General features: G+C 39.8%; 2 long non-coding RNA genes across 3 annotated transcripts; one reads left to right on the top strand and one right to left on the bottom strand.

Annotated features, from left to right (window-relative positions):
• Positions 1–688: 688 nt before the first annotated feature.
• On the top strand, positions 689–3,522 carry LOC135298192 (uncharacterized). The gene is made up of 2 exons (XR_010360192.1): positions 689–1,483; positions 3,031–3,522. It is a non-coding gene; the product is annotated as an uncharacterized LOC135298192 (long non-coding RNA).
• A 2,900-nt stretch (positions 3,523–6,422) lies between these two features.
• On the bottom strand, positions 6,423–20,563 carry LOC135298193 (uncharacterized). Of its 2 annotated transcripts, XR_010360193.1 has the most exons (5): positions 20,416–20,563; positions 18,889–19,008; positions 6,986–7,117; positions 6,853–6,901; positions 6,423–6,698 (listed from the first exon to the last, which is right to left on the bottom strand). It is a non-coding gene; the product is annotated as an uncharacterized LOC135298193 (long non-coding RNA). The 2 variants fall into 2 exon arrangements; XR_010360194.1 differs by lacking the exons at positions 18,889–19,008; positions 20,416–20,563 and adding an exon at positions 9,177–9,234.
• Between the last annotated feature and the right edge of the window lie 2,798 nt (positions 20,564–23,361).

Genomic DNA, 23,361 nt, shown 5'->3' with positions numbered 1-23,361 from the left:
CTATACATACTATAAGTTTATGCAAGTATATAAATATACATTTTTAAGCTTGCTCATGTTCTGCATGCCTAATGGTATAAAACAGATGCTTTTTTTTTTTTTTCATTTTTAAGAGCATAAAATCCCTGCCAATGGGAAAGAAGAGCTGAATTTATTTTTTCTTTTCCAGACTGATATTTTGAATCCTGTAAGAAAGCCAGTCATTTTTTAAAAACAGAAGAAATAAACCAGGAAGACTGGAAGATTGGAAAAACAGATGTCATTGTAAATGACAAATAAGAATACAATCCTGTTTTTAAAAAGGCTCTTCAGAAATTTTCCAATCTGATGTGATTTTCTTTTTGTATAGAAGCCTGAATAGAGTGTAAAAATAACTTAGAAATAAATCTCACAACTCAAATACTGTATTATAGATTAAATCAGTTTATCTTAAATTTAATTTTAACGTTAGTGGGGGTTTTTTTTAATTTAAAACACTAGAAAATACATGAATAAAGGAGAACTTTAACCAGACTTTTTGTAATAAGCCTGCTCAGAGTTGTGAACTCTGGGAAGCAAAGTGCATAGCCCACAGCAGCTGACCTAGAAATCACTGCTCTGAAATGATCCAGGGAGAGCTGAGGTTATTTGTCAGTGATAGTAGCGTTTGGGGCGATCAAAAATTGCTTTAAACCATTTGGTCTATTTCTGTTTTTGTTTCTCACAATAATATTGAACCAACTTGTCGTTACTACAGAATGAGTGAAAAGCAATGAAAGAGCAAAGGCAGACAGACCTGTGTGCTTAGCCAGAGCCATGCTTTGTCATTTTATCATAGAGATCATGTCAGCTGGCGGCAGCATGAGTAATCTAAGCTTCAAACAATATCATCCTGCAGATAAATCAATGAACACAGACAGAAACAAGCTAAGTCTATTTTAGACAGCCTAATGATCAGCAGTTTTTTCTAATAGCTTGTCAGACTTCAACCTGTCAAGCCTGAAGATTTAGGGACACCGATTCACTGGAGATTTCCTGATTGCATTCCTGCTGGGCTATCTGTGAATCACAATAGGAGACTCCTAGGAAAGGGGAGAAAATGGATCGCCTTCAGGCCTTTATGAGGCACAGGTTATTGTAATGCCTCAACTAAATCCTAATTACTCTGATTAACAATGCAAGCCTGTCACTGCTCATGCATAATAGTGAAAAAGTTTGCAGTAATGACTATGAAATTCTGCTACTTCGGCTCAGGCCTCCACACGTGCCTTACTGGGGCTTTGTGGGCCCTGCGTGCCATTCACCCAGCTGCTGTTTCCAAAATAAGGGGGTTGCCAGGGTGAGCTCCATTTGCAATGCAGACCAGACCTGAACATACTTGGTGAGATCAGCTGGCTCACAAGATGGGCTGCAGGGTTTGAAACGTTTTGAGAAGTTACTGGGCCTGCAGATCAGATTTCTTGCTGCTTCATATTAATTTTCCTGTTAAAATCAAAGGCCTATGGTAGGTCACCATTCAAATTTAATGTCATCTTCTCATAAATATTATCAGTACCCGATCTGTCTCAAAGCTTTGTCACTGCTTAACTGATTTGTCACTGTATCTCTGAGGTATAGTGGAAATAATGTCTAGGCAGGTGTCTGCAACAGCATATACACGTCTACTAGGAAGAAATCTCCAGTTTAGTGAGAGGTATAGCACTGCTTTCATTTGAGGGAAGAAAAAGAAGAGGCTTTTAGGAAAGAGGAGAGACTTTATTTCTTGAGAAAAAAAGTGTCTTTTGAGATGCAGAATCTAGATTGCAGTCACCTATAGAGCTTTGGCAGTCCCAGGACATTTGCCCTCTCAGCTTCTCTTAGCTCTGCAATCTGATCCTGCCAGTATCAAAACTGACTGCAGCTTGCAGAATTAGCCTGGGCTGACTCCATGCTGACATACAGCATTTCTTACCCTCACCTCCACACCCATACTCATTAAACAGTTGCAAAGTGTTGGAGTGCTCAGCAATGAAGCCTATAAAACTAAACCCTCAGTTATGCTTTGGTAGGAAAATTAGGGCATAATTAAAACTCTTTACTTCTTGTTTCTCTGTAAAGGACTTATCCTACTACTGTGTTCTGCTTTGCCATGTTCCCCACCAGAGCCCACAACTCTGCAAGAGAGTTTTGTCTTGGAAGAGCAGAAAATGCTGCTATTTCTTTTGTGGATGTGTGCAGGGTCTTCTGCTTCACAGTCAGTGCATTGATTAGTAAAGATTTGGACTTTACCATGTGATCAACTGAAAATCAAAAAAAAATCAACTTTATTGTCCCTGTTTAAAGCAAAATTTCAAATTAAAGTATAAAAAAAAGACCCCATGGTAACGATCTGCTTTGAAATGATAGAACTGTTTCCCTGTCAGAAGCAGCATGCTGCTTTCATTAAACTTTCTCTGGAAGCTCCCCGGGCAGCCTGGCCAGCTGGCAGCCCTTTGGCCCTGCCTGGATACTTGGTGCCCTTGGCACTGGGTGCCCAGGCTCCACACAGCACTGCCCAGCTCTCCGGCAGGCACAGGGACAGGTATTCAGAAAAGTTGATGTTTCCTTCCAGGGCAAACAAAATGAAATGTTGACAACCTGGAATTTCCCAGAAAACAGATGTTTCCTTTTCTGGCCGGCTCAGCCTACACACACACACACACACACACACACATTCGCAGAATTATTAACTGCTATGCAATTACACCAGACTGTATGCCCACTTCAACTGTGTGGTGTGGAGGGAATCCAGCCTTCTAATTCCCATGTCAGAGCAGCCACCAGAGAGCCACAGAGGCTGGGAAGCAGTTAGGTGCCATAACTCCTTCATGGAGCAACACGGAGCTTTGTGCCATGTCACAGTGTGGAGCATCTGCTGTGAAGGAAGGAGAGCACTGATGTGTCTGAGTAGCCCACAGAGAGCCACAGCCCGTGGCTGACAGAACAAAGTACAGGAAAGGCATCACTGTTTGGATCAGCAGTGGCTCCATCCCCTGGGAGCCTTCTTTTTTTCTTTTTTTCTTTTTTTCACAGGAGCAGTTGCAAAGTGCCAAAAGCTATGGGGAAGCCTGCATTACATCAGCAAGCTGTGTACTGACCTTCTGAGCCAGCCCACAGGGAAGAACAACAGGAGGGAGATTGCAGAGGCAGATAGGACTACTTAAGTAGCAATTCATTGTGAACCACTTTTCTAAGCTGTTGATAGAAGCATCAAGTGTGAGAGAGGAAGGGGACTTATCTTCTTGCCCAAGCAGAACCCTAATGACTCCATAATGACTGCTAAATAATGTTGCCAATAATCTCCATTTAATTATACAGCTCTAGTAAGTCCTAAAAAGGAAAGAAAACACAAAAGGCGTCTGCAGTCCTAACAGATCCAGCAGCTCCTCAGCCTAGTTCTGTAAAATGCATGTGGGTATGTAGTAGGACTTATCTCCTGGAAGAGAATTGCCATCCTTCATCTCATCTCAAATAGTCACTCATGGGAAATAAATTTGCTCAGCTCTTGACGCAGCGATCAATAAACTCTGTCTGTTTCTCTCTGGCTCGTGAGCATTCAGGTAGGATGTCCTCAAGACAGAAATATATGTTATTTCACAAATCTCCTTTGGAAGGCTCTTCAGAAGCATTTTATCTTTGACCAGAGGGCACTACAAAAGCAGGGTGTTTAATGAACACAGCACCATTTCATGCGAAAATTTGAGGAATATTTTTCAGACAGATGCCTATTGTAAGAGCTGTTGACTTTCACAATTGGCTTTTTAAAAGCCTGAAAATATGAATTCCCTCTTTATCATTATAAATTTTTTTACAGATGCTGAAAGTCTGAAAATAGGCTGCTCCTGGAAATAACAACTTAATAGTATACTCTGTGTACAACAGGCTAAGGAGAATATTTAAGCACAAAATTCTATTTTTGGCTTAACATTCTAAGGCTTTCCTAATGCTCATTTCACTGAAATATTTCTTCAGGCACAGCCCAGATTCTGGCCAATACAAACACTGTTTTCATCTGGAATATTCAGCAAGAAAATTGATAAAAAACATGGCATAATAGGTGAAGGATCTGTCATTTGACTTCCACCACCAGCTCAGGAGACTTACTGTTATTATAAATAATACAAATTAAGAAAACACAAAGAACCAGGTTTCTAGTTACAGTGTAGAAAGAGTGCCAAATTCTGGATTTGGGGATTCAATTACAATTTGCAAGCCAGAGAAGCAGGAATGAAGAGCACCTCCAGAACTGTATTTTTATGAAAACATAGTGTGACTTCATCCATCAACTAGTGCACATTTAATTTTAGCCACATGTGTTAAATAAGCTGCCCTTAAAGCTCCAGCTGATGAACTTTGTTGGGTGCTCATTTTGGTGAGTTCACACACCTGTCCTACCTCCCATTTATCTGTATAGAGTAGAAGTGTGAGTGGGAAAATTCACAAACCAAATCTGGTATTATCTTAAATGAGATGGGAATTATATTATTAAAGGAAGGAGAAGTTGTGTTAAGTAGCAGTCAAAAAAAATTGCTACTGTCTTAGCATCATATAAATCTGAGGATAGGCACTGATTCCAAAGTGGGAGAGATGTGGTGCAGGGAGCAGCCCTTCCCTGCAGGAGCTCCCTTTCCTGTGCTTCCATGGCCAGGGCTAATCACCATTAGGAAGGGTAAAAACACAGGCAGATGCTGCACCTGATTGTAATATGAACCTGAGCTTTACAGGAGCTCTGCAGTACAAGAGGCACAGCCACGTCTACTCATCCCACTGTAAATACCTCAGAAATCTGAGCAGGTCACAGCTGATGGCAAACTTGAGCAATGTGAACCAGCCTCTCTGGATCTCTGAATGAGGTCTCAGGGAAAAGGGGCAGGCAGCAGGCTCCTTCCCAGCACCCAGGGGCTTCATCTCCCTCTGCAAGAGACGGAGAAGGAAAAGAAAAGCAAGCAGAAGGAGATGCCAAGGGAACAAGCTGAGTTCAGAGCAGAATACAAGTCCCAAAAGGTGATGGGAAATGAGGAAAGGCTCTATATTCCTCCAGTGGAAAATATTAGAGCATGAGCACAGTCTGGAGTGCCCTTATTAGACAAGCAGCAGCCACTTCTTTTCTTCTAACCTCATTTTTTTCCATTAAAAAATTAAAAAAAAAAATTGGCCAGTTGATGTGATTCAGCTCCTGAACTGGCTTTTCTAGAGGTAACGCTTCCTGTCTGAGGTACTGTTTCTGGCTCACTGGATTTCCTGGCTGAAATTTTCAGTCACCTAGGGAACCTGCATGTTCACACATGTACCATGAATTTAAGCAGGAAATGTCATCTGAACCCCATGAGCAGATGTGAAATATTCTGGGATGTTGGTTTTTGGTGAGTTTTTTTTATTTCTCTCTTTTCACATACTTCTGATTTGCTGCATCTTCTATGAGTCTTTTTGCTTCTTTGTTCTTTCTTCTCATAGTTTTTCTTTCCACTAAGACTCCTCACATTTCACTCCCTACTGATTCATATTTCTCTCTTTTTCTCCTGCAGCTACTAGTTTCTTCTGTGGTTTTGACTTTCTTTTGTCTCCAGATGCACTCCCTTCATCTTCACTCCTTTGTGTCATCAGTCTGCCCTATCTGGCCAGTTGCCCCATATGTAAAAGCTGAACCATCTCTCCTGTTCCCAATACGACTTATAAAATGGAAATTCACTTCAGTACTTCCTCCCCAGCTATACAGATCATCCAAGCTCCGTGCAAGAGCCTCCACATTGCAGAAACACCCTCTGCAATATTCTATGGTATGGTGGAGCAGGGAGGGACACAGGGTGAAGAGGAATTGACCTACATCTGCTTTTCTTGGTCATAAATCACTGCCTATAAAGTATTTAAATGGCTTTGAACACTGATACCTGCACCAGGCTGTTCCACAATGTCCCAGATTTTCCACTGGCATCTCCAGTGTGCTGCAAAGGCAAATTCAGGCCCTAACTGGGCGGGTTCAGACACCTGTCTGTCCCTGAATTCCCAGGCATGCTCTGTATTTGTCCACATATATGCAAATGCTGGTGTTTGCAGCCACTCTGTACCACTGATTTAGAGCTTCCTCTCCTGTATCCAGATTATTTCTGTGGTAAAATAGGAAGGTAGAAGCTGTCCCTGTTCCAAAGGCCTGCAACTATTCTCCAGAATACATCTGTGTCTTTAATACTGTTCCTAGTCTGGAACACAAGCATACTGAAAACAACAAAAATCAGCTAGCACTTCTGCTCCTTTATTCAATATAAAATATGCTCTGATGTGGAGCCATGCGACATGTGATTATGCATTTGGCTCCATAGGCACAATAGAGCATCACTTTTTGTGTCTACAAAAAATTTCTTTTAAAAATTACAATCGTAGAATGATTTCTAATGGAAAAAAAGGCAATTAATGTATCTTGGTATATATTTGAGAAATTACACTTTTTAAGTCTACATTTTAGCCTATCACCCAAACAACTGCACAGCTTTTTACTTTAAAATATTTAGGTCATTTGAGGTCAGGCTTCTCTTTGCAGAACTCACTTACAAAAAGCTATTAGAGTCTGCCAATTCTGCAGTGCAAAATTTATAGCAACAGGTCAAAAGACAGTTCCTAGAGGAATCCAGCAGCCCTTTGTAGTAAATCAGCAGTCATGTCTTTGATAAATGTCTCCTGAGTCCAGCAGTAACTGTTCCTCTGTGCTGAAAGATAAAACAGGGGACTCGTAGAGCCATGCAGTCTAGGGAAAGTCACACAGCAACAAGGAACTGGTAAATGACTTCTGAGGAAGTAAAGGTTAACCCAGCACTCTTAACACTGAACTTAGCAGCTCTGGAAAACAAGATGGAAGCCTACCTGGGCACGTGAATTCAGGTGTGTTGCTCAAGTATAAAATGTGCAGCACCTTGGAGGAGAATAAGGCATTTGTTCTAATCCAAACAAGAGGTATAAAACTTTTTCAGATTGATAAAACCCACTCCAAGTGTACCTATTTTCATGGTGTCATGAACTTCTTTGTTCAGCCTGTTACTTGATAATTCTGTTGGACTGCAGGTCCTACAAGCAAAGGGGAGAGGTTCCTCCAGGCTCCATTTTAATGCTCTGAGGGCCAATCCTGCATCTGCAAATGACATGAGCAACCTCAGCTTATAGGACCACTATAAGCACAAAGCTCTTTTTTGCCTTTCATGGCCACATCTGCTTCCCTGATCAGCCACACTCAAGCCAGTGAGAATATTTTCCACATCTGTAAACTGGTCCATGCAGAGATGCCGCAGGCTGAAGAGGCACCAAGGAGCCACTGGCTGGTTTGGAAGGATGAGGATGAGGTTTATAGGTCAGTTTTCACCCAGAAGAAGCAGTGCTCCCCTGGGAGGTGTCATAGCAGCCCAGCATTTCAACACCATGAGAGGCTAGACTACATCAGAAGCCACAGCAGCCTGTTTGCAGCCTGTCAGTGCCTCATCATTTTAACCTCAGGGCAAGTGAGAACTGATTAAGTCACACACTGCCAGGGGCAGCTGGGGCTCTGGTGCCCTCAGTCCTTGGGCAGGGTAAGATTTGGAATGACCAGAGTACTTTGTTGCTGCGGTGCTTCACAAGTTTCTTCCCCTGGAACAGGATAGCCGAGGATGCCGGTGACTGGCGCAGAAGGAAAATGAATAGCTCACATAATTTTTCTGGCTGAGATTTATGAGCCCATCTCATGAAGATTAAATTGGTGGCGTGGTCTCAAATGAAAACTAGGTGTGAGAAGCAGCTTAACTTGACAGCATGAAAATTTGTACCCTGCTGGCAAAGAAATCTCTACTTTTTCTCCTAAAAACGCCCCCAGTCTAGTAAAAAAAAATCTGGACTAACTCCCATCCAAGCTATCAAAAAAGTCAGTCCAGTCAAAAAAAAATGGGTTAACTTCCATCCAAGCCATCAGATCACAATTCAGGTACTGGAACCATGCTAGTAAAAATATTATTTCATATTCTTTTCTTTCCAACTCAGTATCTGGCTTCTTTCCACCAGGAGAAGGAAGGCCTCCCTCTGAGAGGAATGGCACCAAGCCCTCAGCAATTTTTTTTGCACTTTTTGGGGGACTGCTTATTATGATTCCTTTTTTGGTGACATTTCATCTCTATTATCTTAGGAGTAAATGCCTGTCTAGACTGGTCCACTAAGGATTTTCTGAAAATATCCTGGGATTTTTGGTAATAGCCTTCTGTACCTGCTAATGAAGATGTGTCTTTACAATAGGAAACAGTTCTCATCACTATTTCTGAAACTATTTCATTAGCTGTGCCCTTACAGCTGAGACAAAATTACTCACATGCAAGCACTGGATGTAAGTATTCGGGGCTAGGAATTTACACAGGGAAGTTCCTCCAGAATAATAAATTATATTAGAAGAGAGATAGAGAAATCATTATTTCTGGAGCAACAGCATTTAAAAGTTCCCTCTGTGGATTCACACTTAATACACTTGATACAGGAGGAAGCTATTTTGTGGTCTGGAGAAGGAGAAGTTTTAAAACACGATAAAGTGCAGGACTAATGAACCACTGAGATCTGCAGGGTCTCCTGCCTCTTTACATCTCCCATATTACTAAATACAATACAGTAAAATTTCATGCACAGGGACCAATGAATAAAGACATAAAATGTATCATTATGTTGTACTCTAAGGACATTTTAAAGTCATTTTTGTCGGTGTAAAATAATATAGACTACCTAGGACTATAACTAGACTGTATGGATAAACCTAATACAGATAAATCTAAGCTTTATAGGGGAGAGATCTTGTTGTCTCTACTTTGCAGATGCTTATGAGAAAGAGCTGGTTATTATGGTAATTCTGGTTCTCTCTAGGAGGAGGACACTCAAATCTGCTGTTCTAGTGCACTCTAGGCTACTAATTCCCCCCTCCCCACCAATTCCTAGAGGAGCCTCGGAGCCCTTGCTCTCTTGAGATCCCAGATGAAATGCTGGAGCTCAGCATTTCTGCTGCCTCTTCTCTACCAGTAACACCATGGCATGTGTGGCAGCAGCTCTCTGACCACACAGAGAAACAACTTTCCCAGGCATTGACCTGGGGAAAAGTCTGTGGGAAGATCAGGGAAAAGAATGAGAAACAATTCTTATCTTCACTTGTTGTGAACATGTGGAACGTGCTATGGAGATTTATTTACCAAAGGGTGGTTTCTTAATTAGCCAATGGTGATGGTGTTTGGATTGGAGGACCAGTTAGGTCCACCTGTATTGTAACTGTCTATAAAAGCAATGGGTTTCTTAGTAGTGATATAATAGAAAAAAGATTATTGATCAGCCTTCTGTGACTCATGGAGTCAATGCTAACTATTACCTGGCTGGGGGCCTGTGACAACAGGCATGTACCATCCTATTTTGCCCCAAGAGTTCCAGCTGACTCAGACAACCATTCTCAGTGGTGTGGAGGAATCAGACTGGGTTCCTTCAAAAAGTAGTTCTTCCTATCTTCTTTATATGTCTGCTCAGGGATAATAGGAAAGGGAAAAAGGAAATAAAAATTTATTTCAACATCTAAAAAGCACAAACTAATCAGAACTCAGGCCTGTTTATGGTGCCACCATTCTATCTCAGACCAATGCAGCCTGCTTGCATGAAAATTCACAGCAGTCAAGTGTCCCTAAATCATCTGCTCTGTCAAACCATTGGTACTACTGCCATTAGGAGCCTGCCAGGCTCCTAATACACCCCCAAAATAACACCTAGGTTCCCATCAAAACCAAATATGCTTTAAAAATCTGAACTAAACCCTCAGCAAGTACATCTTTAGGTATGTCCTAGGAAGACAACTGTGCTTTTCTTCCTAACCCAGCTGACAAAAGCTGCATTGAGACAGTGCTCCAACTCAAAGATCCTTGGCTGTGGATGTGTTTCCAGAGAGCAAATTAATCCAGAGTTTGAGCACCTTGAGAGGCTTTTTGGTTAATATTCTATCAGGGAAGAAAAAAAGACCCCACAGAACAAATATGCACAAGGTGCACCACTATATAAACAGGAAACCAAGCACAAAATCTTCACAAAGACCCTTATAAACCTTCCTGTGCCTACCTGATTAACCTCTGCAGCACTCTGATGTTGTGCTTGGGGATACTAAAAAAAGGAGCTCTCAAGTCGATGGAGTGTGCAGTTCAGTACCAGCTGGGGCATGGAGGAATGGCAAGATCTGTGTTATAGCAGGTTCCTCCCACATTTATGCCCCTAACATTTTACTTATGATGGTGGCCCTCTACATAAGTAGGTGAAATCCCAGCCTCTTCTCCATTATGGAAGTGTCTACAAGCTTGGCCATGTTTTTTTAACTTTTGTATTTGATAATCATAGTGTTTTGTAGCAGAATTTCCACCATCTGAGCCTTGAAACCCACAGGGAGACTGCTGCAAATAGCAATCCCAAAGGGAGCCTTGTCCCCCACCTCCTTCCCTGCAGTGCTCCCTGGGCTGGCCTAAGCAGTACAAAGTTTGCTTTGGGTCTGGGATGTAGCTTATGTAAAATTAATTTATTTCTGTCTTCCATAAGGTTGATCCCATACAGCGGGAAAGAATAGATGACAAAGAAGGGATATAAGGTCAATGGAATCTTGAAATCCACAGTTTTAGAAGATTTTTTTCAGGCGCTCCTCTTCCTCCCTTCTTGCCCCTTACTCCCTCACATTTCAATTTCCTTTGCAGCACATTTCTCCCTTTTAACATATCTTTCCCTTTCCTGCTGCTTAGGAGGAAAGGACTCCCATAAACTGCAAGACAAACTAATTTACAGCCAGGTTTTCTGGAGTGTTGATCTCCCATCCAAGTTCTCAAATACCTGCCAGGTTCTCAATAATTTGTGATTGCTGAGTTTTGAACAGACTTGCTAAATCTAACATATAACTAACATATATTTAACTGGGATATGAGGTCTTTCAATAAATTAGTTGTATGCTGGGGTCATGCATTCCCCTGACTAGAACTGATGACACACAAAAATTGGGAAGAGCAATTACTTGCAAGTTGCTAACAAAGCAGTAGCCTAGCTTGTGCAGACAGAAGTAGAGGTTTTGGCTCTTCAGGGGTTTCTTACATTCATCTACTATTTTATGTAATTTACATCAGAAATAGGCCAGAATGAACTAGAGAAATAAGTTTGAGTGGACCTGGCAGAGAAAATATTATTTGCTCTACCCTGCTAGTAGCTCTACATTTTTTAAATAACTGCACTTGGGTACAATAGTTTTGTTGCAATTGTTTATCTCCACTACTCTAATGATCTCATTAGAATATTTTCTTCATGAAGAATGCTAAGCAAGGAGAATATAGCTTTCTGTAGCACTACCTTTTAAATTTATGTATGTCATGGCAGCTATCCCAAATGTCATGCTGAGAAACATCTCAAGTCTCTCAAAATCATGAGATTTTAAAAACACTTAGTCACCATTGACTCTTTACTATTTGTCTCCTGCATTTGAAATCCATACATTACCAAGTGCTTGTCCACTTGCAAGTCTAGAAACCTTAGGAAAAAAAGAAACCTGGGTTTCACAGGTAGTCATTCGAGTACAGAAAATAAAGATTTACTTGTGAGGCTCGCAATAAAATCCTGAGATCTGGCAACATTAACAGTGTGATTGTTACTGCAATTAATGGCAGCTTCAGGAACTCTCATAGGAGATAATAATTCCTCTGTGTGCAAAATATCTTTACCCATAAAACTGTTATAAGGCTTAGCTTTGCTTGTAGCTGCCAACATGAATTAGTCAAGAACAATTCATATCAAACAGTCCTATTTCCTATTCTAGTCAGGCAGAGATTTTGTGGGCAGAAAAGCAGCATAAAATGCTATATTTCTACTTCATAAAATTATTGAATTATAGAATGATCTGGGTTGGAAGGGATTTAAAGATTATTTCCAACTCCCTGCTATGGGTAGGGACAACTTCCAGTAGACCAGGTTGCTCAAAGACCCATCCACTGCCAGGGATGGGTCATCCTCTGCTTTCCTGTGCAGCCTGTTCCAGTGCCTCAGCATCCTCACAGTCTAGACTTTCTTCGTAACTTCTAACATCAACCTACTCTCAGTTTAAAGCCATCACTCATTGTCCTGTCGCTACATTTTACTTGAGAAGGTTTTCTTATACCGTCCCAAATGACACTGCCGGTAGCAAATTAGATAAACAAAATAACAATTGACCCAAGACAGGTGCCTATATGATTCAAAACTATGGAATCTGCTGAAAAAAATTACCTAGAAAGAAATGAGCAGTGGCTCATTGTCAGACAACAGGGCTCTATAATGTGGTATTTCCCAGGCATCCCTCCAGGGCCAGTTTAATATTTTCATTAATAAAATTGCTTCTCACATTTTCAAACAATGGGGAAGCTTTCAGGGCCTGGAGGCACATTGAAGATGATGACTAGTCTTCAGAAAAGGCAGAGGAAGTGGTCAAATGCTCTTGAAAGTACAGTAGTAGGATGTGATTTAATATGCTCAGTGGCAGGGCTCTAGACAGAAATAACCATGTGCACAAATTCAGAGCATGTAATGATCACTTCTGCAGAAGAGAGATAATAGTTTTTAAGCTAGATAGGATGTCATTCAGTTAGAATTTAAAAAAAAAAGAAGGAAGAAAAAAAGGAAAAAATCATGCTGCATTTTATAAACACTTCTAGCAGAAGCAAGTAACAATCCTTTTTCTTTGACTTGTGATGCCAAAATTGTAAGTGAAGTTCCATTCCCAGTTTTAGGTGCTGGGCTTATAAGAAGAAGTAAACTCATATAAAGACAGAATGGAAGAGAAATTATATTAATCTTTAAATATACACATAGTAGCAACAGTCTCACAATGACTAGGACAGAAGAAAATAATGAATCTGAGTAACAACAGTGTAGACTTAGGTTATTCTTTAGCTTCTGGACAATTTCCAATGAAGATAACTTTTATAAGAACAAGCTTTTATATTTAGACCATCTAATGAAATAAATCTCATAAATAGCTATAATATAAAATAACCTGATTTTGTAGTGTACCATTCCTGCTGAATGTCAAATGGATAAGTTCGTGCCACATCAAAAACAAACTACACCAGGAAGTGATTTGTAGTGCAGTTAAACAAAGTTTGCAATTAAGAAGTGATGTAGAGTACTTCAGTATTTGTTAATAATGTGCAAAAAAATCTCAGAGTATCCAGATCATTCTGTTTCCAACTATTGGTTTTCAGTTATTGTTTCAGGCTTTCTCTGTTATGCAGTGACTGAAATTATCTGAGTAGTGATTTGTGGAACTGGAATCAGAGACCTAAGTAAACTAGTGTAGTCCACTTAATGGGGAAAATTTAACTTTATCTATCCTGTTGGATAATTTGATGATTGGTTTTCTTGGTATCTTTTCAATATAAATGCCAAAAAATGGCCCTACTCATTTGGATCTGGAAAAGAAATTAAACAGACACCAAGGAAGTTTTCCAGGAAAACACTCCTAGATCAAGCTGGATATTGTTCACTTTTTCTTAGATAACCAGCAAAGAAAAAAATATCGAATACATTAATTAATCAGGTCTTTAATAGAAACAAAAGGTGCATAATTCCCTTCCTCCTTTTCACATATCACCATTCTGTGTATGGTGGATATAATTTCAACTGAACACTTTGAGGAGCTGAATGCATTGCAAAACGATGGACTCCCACTGAACTTCTTATTAGCATGTCCCTTTTTTAGAGAAATCTAAAAATTTGGCAAGGAAATTAAGAAGTTAATTGAATCTACTCATTGTGAAAATAGCCAAGGGCCAAGAAGATGTACTGATGTTAAATGATAACATTTCATTTCTTTCCTGTCCTGAAAGGTGATATGTGTTGGAACTAATGCCCCTTGGCACAAGAGTTTGCTGGAATGTGCTGGTTTAGCATGGATCAGTGATCTTAAAGCTTTCCAAAGTGGGTGCAAATGTCACTCCACCGAGTAATGAGCACCAGGGAGGATTGTTCCCTACAGGATCTGTCTAAATAAATACAAAAGTGCTAGCTGTCAGTCTGGGAAAAGGGTCAAAGGCTATTTTTTTCAGCTGATGGCTTGTTTGTGAGGCATACAAAACAAGACATAAAAAATAAGGAATTGGGTAAATACCAACCAGCACATGGGAGAGCTTTATGAGGCTGATCAGTGTGTAGAACTGAAATGAATACTCATGTGAAAGTCATGAAAACTAACTTTCTTTCTTTCTTTCTTTCTTTCTTTCTTTCTTTCTTTCTTTCTTTCTTTCTTTCTTTCTTTCTTTCTTTCTTTCTTTCTTTCTTTCTCTCTTTCTCTCTTTCTTTCTTTCCTTTTCTTTCTTTTCTTTTCTTTCCTAGAAAGAAAATATTTTGTTACTGCATTGTGGAAATGCAATCCCACCAGTATTTGGACTAAGAGTATTTTCAAATAAATAATTTAGGAGGATTCAAAAAGTGAAGTCTGTGTAACTGAGTGATGACTCATTTCTCATAAATAGTGGCTTAGTCTATGACAGCAAGGGGTTTTTTAGTATATTGTTATCTGCAGAGCCATAGAAGTCTATATACTACTTGCTCTGTGAGGCTGTGAGAGCTAAGAAAGCAAGAAAAAAATATCTTTTTGAGCACAGAGTGCTATACCTTAACTAGATGAATGCTAGAGAACCAGATGTGGAAAATATTTGAAAATCACTGAACTGAACTGTAATAAATAGTTTATAAAAAATAGAGTTTGAGATATACTGGCTGAGGAACCAGTTCATCTCCTCGTGCCTTTAGTGAGAGCTTGGATGACTCCCTGGTTCAAGGCCTGACCCATTGGAGTCAGTGTGAGTCATTCACAGACTTCAGTGGACCTAGCTGTATTTGAAAATCAGTCATTTTATAAAATATAAATTTGTTTGCAAAATGTCCATTTATATATAGGAACTAAGTTAATCAAATAAATATTTTGTTGTTAATTATTTGCCCTAAATCCAGTGCTTACCTAGTTTCCCTCAAAACTTCTGTATAATATCTGCAAACCTACACTGTAAACTAAATGGAGTAACACTGAATTCCAGCATTCCATGGAGTTCCTTTTGAAGGTTTTATATGCTACATATACACTATATTCATATTTAAAACAGCTGTTTAACATATGAGGATTTTACTACTTAGTTTACTTCTACCATTTTTCCATTAATACATTCACCATATATGCAGGCTTACATACTGACTAAAACAGACCCAAACATTCTAAATACCCAGTCAGTTCATTAGTAAATGATAATAAAGAAAAGGAAAAATACAGTTTTTCTATTCATGCTAGCTGAAAAGATCCAGGAGAAACAGACTGATCATCCAATTCCACAGACTACAGAATAAAAAGATGTAAGCCGTCATCTAGGAAAAAAAAAAAAAAAAAAAAAAAAAAAAAAAAAAACCCACCAAACAAATCACATATTTCGAAACAGCTTAAAGAAAATTCCAGAAGAAAATAATTAGAGGCACATCTTTTTCTGGTTCTGGTCTTCCTCTGTTCTCAGCGTCAGGTAATGCAGGTGTATTTTCTAAAACAAAAGCACATCCTCATGTTTTCAAAAGTACCTAGGGATCTCCTTGGCTCTACAGAAACCAGCTGCATCATGTCTCCACTCAAACATATAAAAGTGAAGGCACCAAAACTCTGTCCTCCTCAAAAAAACTCGGGGTCATAAAAATGGCTGCTCTCAGATTCGTTGTCAGTATTGAACCTAACAAGCAAAACTTTATCCAGTTCCTGTGGCCTGTGGGCTTTCACGGCCAGCACAGACAAGCTCACCCTTTCCACTCAGGCTCAATGGCAAACTGAGCTGCTGCTCTGCTCTGGGTGGAGATGACAAACAGTTGAGTTCCCACACTTGTGTGCACTTGGGTTCTTTTGGGCAATTTTACATGAATTCAGAGGTCACTGGAAAGTGAACCCTGACAGGATGGAATGCTTAAATTACAAGACAAAAAGCAAACAAACTTGACCCCCACTTTTCATGATGGCTCTGACAATTGTGAAACACAAAAAAAAAAAAAAAAAAAAAAAAGGAAATCACAGAATGTTTGTTAGGGAAAAAAAAAATCTTGTTGTGCAATATAGTATTATGTCCCTCTGTGAAACGGGGAGATTAAAATCCGCCGTATCTTTCAGTTTTTCTAATTCTCTTCTCCCCCTAAAAATTCATGGACTGGGGACAAGCGTGGCACGCACTAAGCATTCCAATTGCTTTTGAAAGGAGCGTTTTGCTAGTGGAAAATGTGCTGTCTCTTTGATTGCAAATGTAGTTGATTGTGAGGAGAATGAAAGGATGACCTATGACATGACCTGCTAGCACAGTAAGGTCATTTTTTTTCCCCCTCCTCACACAAAAGATAAGAGGCTGACTGCTTACAAAGTGTTCTGGCAAATGGACAAATTAGGACTGCCTGGACTCCCGCTCCGGTCAGACAAGTTATTCTAAGTGAAGATAAGTGAAAGTTTGAAATGTTTTGAGGAGGAGGCAGACTGGGAGCTTTCATTCCTTCCCCAAATGGATGGATTGTGAAGGAAGAGAGCTGTGCAAAAATGGCTGGCCCAGGAGTTTCAGGTTTCAGACTTCAAGTTTCCATAGGTGAGCAGTAGAAAGGAGGCGGAGGAGGACAGGATGACTGCGTGGATGCAATGTGGGAAGGCAGCAGCTCAGGACAGGAAGCCTCTGTTTGACTCTCAGCCTGACCATTTGTTTTCTGTGAGGCACCACACAATAACAGGCAGACAAACAAGATCCTCCTTTGAGATGCTGAGGCACAAGCCGGATCTTGGGTAAAATTCCTACAGCTACGTTACCATAGTATTTTATCTGAATAACACCTGTCCATTCAGGACAACTCTGACATTGTGAAAATTCAACTTTATGACTTTTAAATCCAAACTTGCATTGGCTGGTCAGGTCAGGGCATGGGATAGTTTCTGCCCATGTGTATCCACATGCATAAATTGACTCTTGATCTACTGTCAGACCAACATTTCAAGCTTTGTATAAGTCAGAAAAAAATGTTTTCATACCATGGTGATGTGTAATGAGATGAAATTATCTGTGAGAAGTGTTCAAATAGGTTTGTGCTGTTCATCTTTACACCTAGCTAGAAAACTGAGATGCTTTTTTGCAAAACTAGGGTCAGATTTCTATTGAGCTCTCAGCAAGTCTCTAGCTTGGGTGAAAGTCCCCTGATTCCAACAAATAAACAGCCTAAAGCTCAATCATTTTAGCACAGAATTGCTTTGAGACTTGGGGTTTGAACCCTAACCCTCAGTGCAGAATTCCTGAGTATGAACTCATTCAAACCAAAGCCAAAACAAAGGTTTTCATGAAACCCAGGAAATCTGAAACACCAGCTTTCTTAGCAGTGCTACAAAGCAAGCTCCAGAAAACCATGGAAAAGACCATACACCACCAAAAAAAAAAAAAACCAGATGGAAAACGTCATTTTCTGGAAATGCTTATTTCTCCCTACAAAACTTCCAGGTTCTCTAATTTCAGTTTGATCTGTTTCAGAAATATACAGCATGAGTAAAGTTCCACCTGAAGTATATGTGGCACATACCTGGTATCAGCTGGAAATCAAGGAAGGCTCCACACAAAAGCAGAATCTGAATGACCCACCACAGGGTGACAGGTCAGATATGCTGTGTTTTCAGCACATTGGTAGAAAGCTGTCACATGTGGGGTGTGTGATTTCACTTCACAAACTTTTTTTTTTTTTTAATAATATAGAAATGAAATATTGGCACTTCTGGAAAACTTGTAAAATGAGACATATCCTAGCATCACCCTGATGAACCAGATTTGCACCATCCGACCGAATGTCACTGTCAATTAGTTTAGAATCTGGTCCAGGGCAATCTTTAAGCAAGTATTGTCTCAAAGCATGGCAGCAATCTCCTGCAAGGGTTCAAATGTTCCATATGAAGAACTTTCATTAGTGCTTCACAGGGTTTGGAGCTATGTTAAGAGGTAAGTAAGAGGCAAAGCTGAAGCCCATTCTTGCATAAAGTACAGGCCCAAACCTGTCCTTTTCAGCAATTTTCTTAGTAATAAAAATGGGCATATAAATTATCTTCTTAGCTCCATCAAAATCAAATATGTGACATAAAATAATCAATAAGAGCAATTTTGTCCCCCATTCCCTGTGTCCCCCATTGTACATAGTTCCCATTCCCTTCTGGAAGCTGTGGGAAAATTCAGTCCTGTGTATCTGTCAAGCCAATTCTTCATCTGTGACCAGAACAATGAAGACAGAGAATCTGGAGATCATTTCCCTCAACACTGTCTTGGACATGCTGGTATTATCATGGTTCTGTAGAGCATCCATACCTCCTTTGTCATGATTTTATCTCTAAAAAATGCGGGCACAGGGATTCACCATTAGGTTAAAATGAGCAAATTCAAATAGAAACTTTTATTGCCCCTTGTTTCAGAATATAAAAAAAAATGCTTGACATCTGGTCTCTTTTAATGGCATCTGGAGCTGTGTCTAAAGAGATACTGCAAATTCAGTTTCTTCAATTGCATTTGAATTTCAGTATGAGCTATTTTATCAGAACACAAACTTCTTGGTTTAGAGCTAGTTAAAATTACAGAGAAAGAGAAAAGACACTCTCTAAAGTTCCTTTATCTAAAATCAGTGTTTCTACATAGTACACCCTTTGATCTCTGGACAACAAAGAACAACCTCAGCTTAGAGGCAGGATGAGAAAGAGAAGCTGAGGAAATAAAACATTCATTGAAAGGCACCATCAGCCGTCATTCAACCTCAGGGTGAGACACTGCCTGCTACCTTTTCAGATCACTTTTTTGATTTCCAGCTGGCTTTCTTTTTTATTTCAGAGAGTAAAAAACTTACCAGCAGCTTCTGACATGTTTCAGATGAGCCATTTCACCATTTTACAGCCTCTGTGCAGCATTATCTTCTATCTTCCAGCAATCATTTGGAGAGCTTCCCACTGCTGGTGTGGAACCACTCCTGATGGATACAGCACCTCGTGTTAAGCTTTGCTGGCAAAGGGATGGGACAGGTTCAATAGATCTCATGGCTAGTGCATGGACATGGGCTTTACTCTGAAACACCTCTGCCTTCAGTGTAAATAAATAATTACATTAATTATGTGAGCAAAAACTCAGAATCTGACTCATGAGGAATACACAAGGCTCTAGTAGTTAATTCCAGCTCTGCAAGGAACTGAGTCATAACACAGCAATCAGCACATTGTTTGGATGCAGTATCAAAATCATAAAGCTGACATGGTTTGGTCACTAGATGGACCAGAGATATCTATTTTGTTAGCACTGATCAGATGCAGTGTAGCACTGATGCTTCACAACTGGTGGAGTTGGAGACAGAAAAACTAAAACTGAAACTCTCTAACTTTTAATATACATTACATCAGTTTAAAACTGGGACAGACTTAAGACAGATATGGCCAGTAACCAACAGTTCCTGCAGTTCTGCTGCCAGGCAGTAACTTATTAAGTTGCTATAACTCAGCTGTCTGTCTGAACCCTAGCACATTCAGTTAATGAACACTCGGTAATTTTTTTTAACCATGCTGAGATTTCTATTAAAAGCATTCTATTTGGGTTTTTGAACATGGCTGCTGGGCTTTAGAAGGAGAAGGAAGTTATTAAACTTCTTCTCATGCATAGAGAAAAATCAGGGGTTAGAGTTTCTTCTTGTTTTCCTGATTGCTATCAAATGGCTCCCACACTCACTTTCCAAAAGGCATTTATCCTCAGGTCATTACAGACACTCTTCTCATTTAGCAAGAAAAACAGCAGGTTCCAAAAGCACCTTGACTCCATATTCCAGGCTCCCAAATATTGTGAAGCTAACAAGTGCAAAATAAAGGCTTTAGAACATTTAACATGTGGCGACAGAACTGAATATTTGCAAATATATTGGTGCACTGCAAGAACATCAACAGCAATAGGATAAGCTGTATCTCTACTCATTGGGCCAAATTCTGCTGCCTGTTTTCAATGCAGTTACCCCAGTGAAATCAGCTGAGTGACTCCAGATTTATATTCATGTAATGGAAAGCAGAATCTGACTCACCATGTGGAATCAATTTGGAGAGAAGTCTAGTTGCGAGTTTTATCTACAGCTTATTGAATTGTTCATTTTTCTTATTTTCTTATTTCTATTTTTCTTGGTTTACTTGCAGCAGATTGATAAGCAATCTGAATTCCTGCTGAGGACTAAAGTTGTTATTATCAAATATCTGAGTGTAAAGGTACCTAGAGAAATGGATGGTCTATCTTATTTCCCAACCACTTTCCAAGTTTCTTTTTGTTGTTACCACACGGAATTCTGACCCAAATAATCACCAGCCCAAAGCAAAAGTGTATAAATAAGTCATAAAAGAATATTTACCTCTTGAATAGCCTGTCCAGAGCCTGCTGCATGTTTATACAATCACAACTCTTGCAGAACAGGAGGAATTCTGCTCCTTGGGCTGAAGACTCCACAGACCTCAAGCAAGGGGCTCCAGCGGCTCCTGGGCACTGCAGCCCCTGCTCCCAGGGGTTCCACACATCTGGATTCATTCCACAGCTGCAGTGCTGGGTCCATGCAGACCCCATGTCCATCACACAATGGACAATGGACGTCACACAAAGGTTACAATAGACACAGCTGGCTGACAGGCCCATGGGGCTCCATCTTACCCAGGATGCCCTCAAGCATCCAAAGAGAAATCTCGTGACACTAAATGTCAGCTGGATTGCCACACGAGGAATGGCTTTACTGGGCTTCCCTGTTTTGGCAGCTTTGGAACAGAAGACAAAACAGTGATCTACGAATTTCAGGCCAAATTGATGGGCATAAGATTTCTGCTGCCTGTTCCAGTGGAAGGCCTGGGATGAAGCTCATGGCAGCATTTGAGTATTATCAGTGGTTTTGGATTTATTCCAGGGAGAGCATGTATGTCTGGAAAATAATTTTGAACCCATGTTCTTAAGATAAAATGAAGCTTTTAATTAATTCCATCTGAAATCCACAGAGGTAGTATTTTAATTTGAAAGGTGCAATTGATCCTAAAAGATATGGTTGTTTGAGATGATAATCTCTAATGTGGGGTGGGGGCTGGGGGTTATGAAATAAGGAACAGATAAAGTGAGTAAAACAAACTGTTACTACATTTCAATAATTTTATATTTAGAGAGTTCTGTTTTAGGGTTTGTTATAACTGTTATCATTGAATGAAAGCAAAATAATACTCCTTACACAAGTAAACAAGAAACATGATAAATAAAAGTTAAAATAGTTGATTTTTTTTTATCAGTGCAACCTCCTACAACATTAAAAACAGAAAGGGTAAGTGAACTGTCTTCAGCACAACACTAGATTTTCATGAAATAGTGAAACTTTCCAGAAATTACTTGGAGACATACAAAGCCACTCCTATGCAAATATTTAAACAATGTGAGAGAGGCACAGCAGAAACAGGTCTGAATAACTGGCATTGTACTTTACAGACAGAGAAGCAAAGGAAAATTATTTAATTAATGTCAGCTAGTTAAACAAAAAGCTGTCTAAGATCCTTTTCTAAAGACAGAGGTAAGAAGCAACAAATTTGGCTGATAAAATTAATAGTGTACTTTCAGAAAGATTTATGAAAGACATTTTGAGTTAATACCATAATGACATTTTGAGTAAGGAATGAACACTCTGATAAATTTATACAACCTTATGAAATAGCCCAAAGCTGGACAACTAAATAGGTCTGCAAAGAGAAATGAGAAAAGGAAAATCCAATCTAGCTCTACAGAGCTGAAATAAACCCAAGCAGCCGTGTCCCTGCCTGCTTACTTCCTGAGAATGTTGGGGATGACACAGAAGGGCCGTACTTAGGAAAGCAGGTCACAGATCCAGAGTCACCTGGACTGCTGTGTGAAAAGGCACAGCTATAAATCACAGCTCCAGCACGGCCAAGTGCAGGACACCCAGCTATGCAAAGTGCTGCCAAGACAGCACACTACATCTGGCAAGTTGTAGCTCTGGAAATACTTGGGGTCTGGAGGTGTCCCTGATGCTGTGCTACAGCTGAAAGAGTTCATTTATTTCGGGGTTAGATGGAGAAATGTGATACTAATAAACAGGACAAGGAAAGTCACCAAACATTTACTTTGGGAGCTGGCGCCCAACTCTGTACTGAGTACAGAAAAGCCATAAAGAGTGCAGAAAATACTTGGAAAATGAAACAAAGGAATGAAAATTTTGCCTTATACTGGAACACTCAGGAACTCAACAGATTCCTGTGTCAAGGAGAATGTAAAAAGGCAATTTTCTTGGTAACAAAAATTTAAGTCTTCAGAGTTGCAAAAAATCAAATTATAAGAAGTTTAACTGTCTGAGCACTGGAGCTAGACAAATTCTGAATAGTGACTGATTAGCCAGTAGGACAGCTTAATAAGTTTATAGTGAATTCCCACCATAGGCCATTTCAAACCAAAACTAGAATGTTTTCTAAATCAGATGCTTTTTTTGGAACAAGACATAGCTTATGAAAGTCCTGTGTCTGAGTTATGCTGGAGGTCAGAGTAAATGATGATACTCCCACCATCTGGTTTTGTAGTCTCCAAGTAGGAGCCTCTGAATAAGCTTCCAAAGGGAAGAAGCTGGCTCCTAACATCTCTAGCTAGCATTAATTTTAAGTGTTTGGTTCTGATTGACAAAATGCATTCTTCAATGGTAGTCTACAGCAAAGTTATGATTTTCTAATCTACTACTAAATTTTGACAATTAGTCTTTATTCGTTTAGATTTTCTTTAGCAGAAATACTTGTGAGGAAGAAGCTGTCCTCTGAACAGCTGGTAAATTAGATAAATTCCCTTATAAAAGAAACTTAGAACTGTGAGGAAGTGACTTTGTGCAAGATTAGATTAACATAACTATTTACTTCAAAAAGGAAAGAGCTAAAGGACAATGCCATAACTTGTGCATCAAGTCTCTTGTCTCAGTTCCAGAACTAATTGCTATTACAAATATTGACTCTACTCATCCTGCCAGCAATCCAACAAGATGTCTCTTACTACATTTTCTGTGGAATCAGCCCCAGCCCCAGAACTCTATGAGACTGTTCTCCTGGTGTTTATACAGACCCCAGGCCAGAGCAAGTGATTAGCTCCGGCTGCTGCGGCGCCTCAGCAGCGCAGGATGGCTCAAGTCAGACCTGCAGTTACTGAGTTTATTCTTTGCCTCATCCCTGAATTTGCTGTAGGTGAAGACAGACAGAGCCCTTTATTTTTCCAGCTCTCAGAACTTTCGTATTTATCTTTTCTTGGCACAAATGAAGGGGGGAAATTATGCATCATGAAG

The sequence above is a fragment of the Passer domesticus genome, chromosome 3 (genome assembly GCF_036417665.1).
Source record: "Passer domesticus isolate bPasDom1 chromosome 3, bPasDom1.hap1, whole genome shotgun sequence".
NCBI classification, from domain to species: Eukaryota; Metazoa; Chordata; class Aves; order Passeriformes; family Passeridae; genus Passer; species Passer domesticus.
This window is presented reverse-complemented; position numbering and strand designations above follow the sequence as displayed.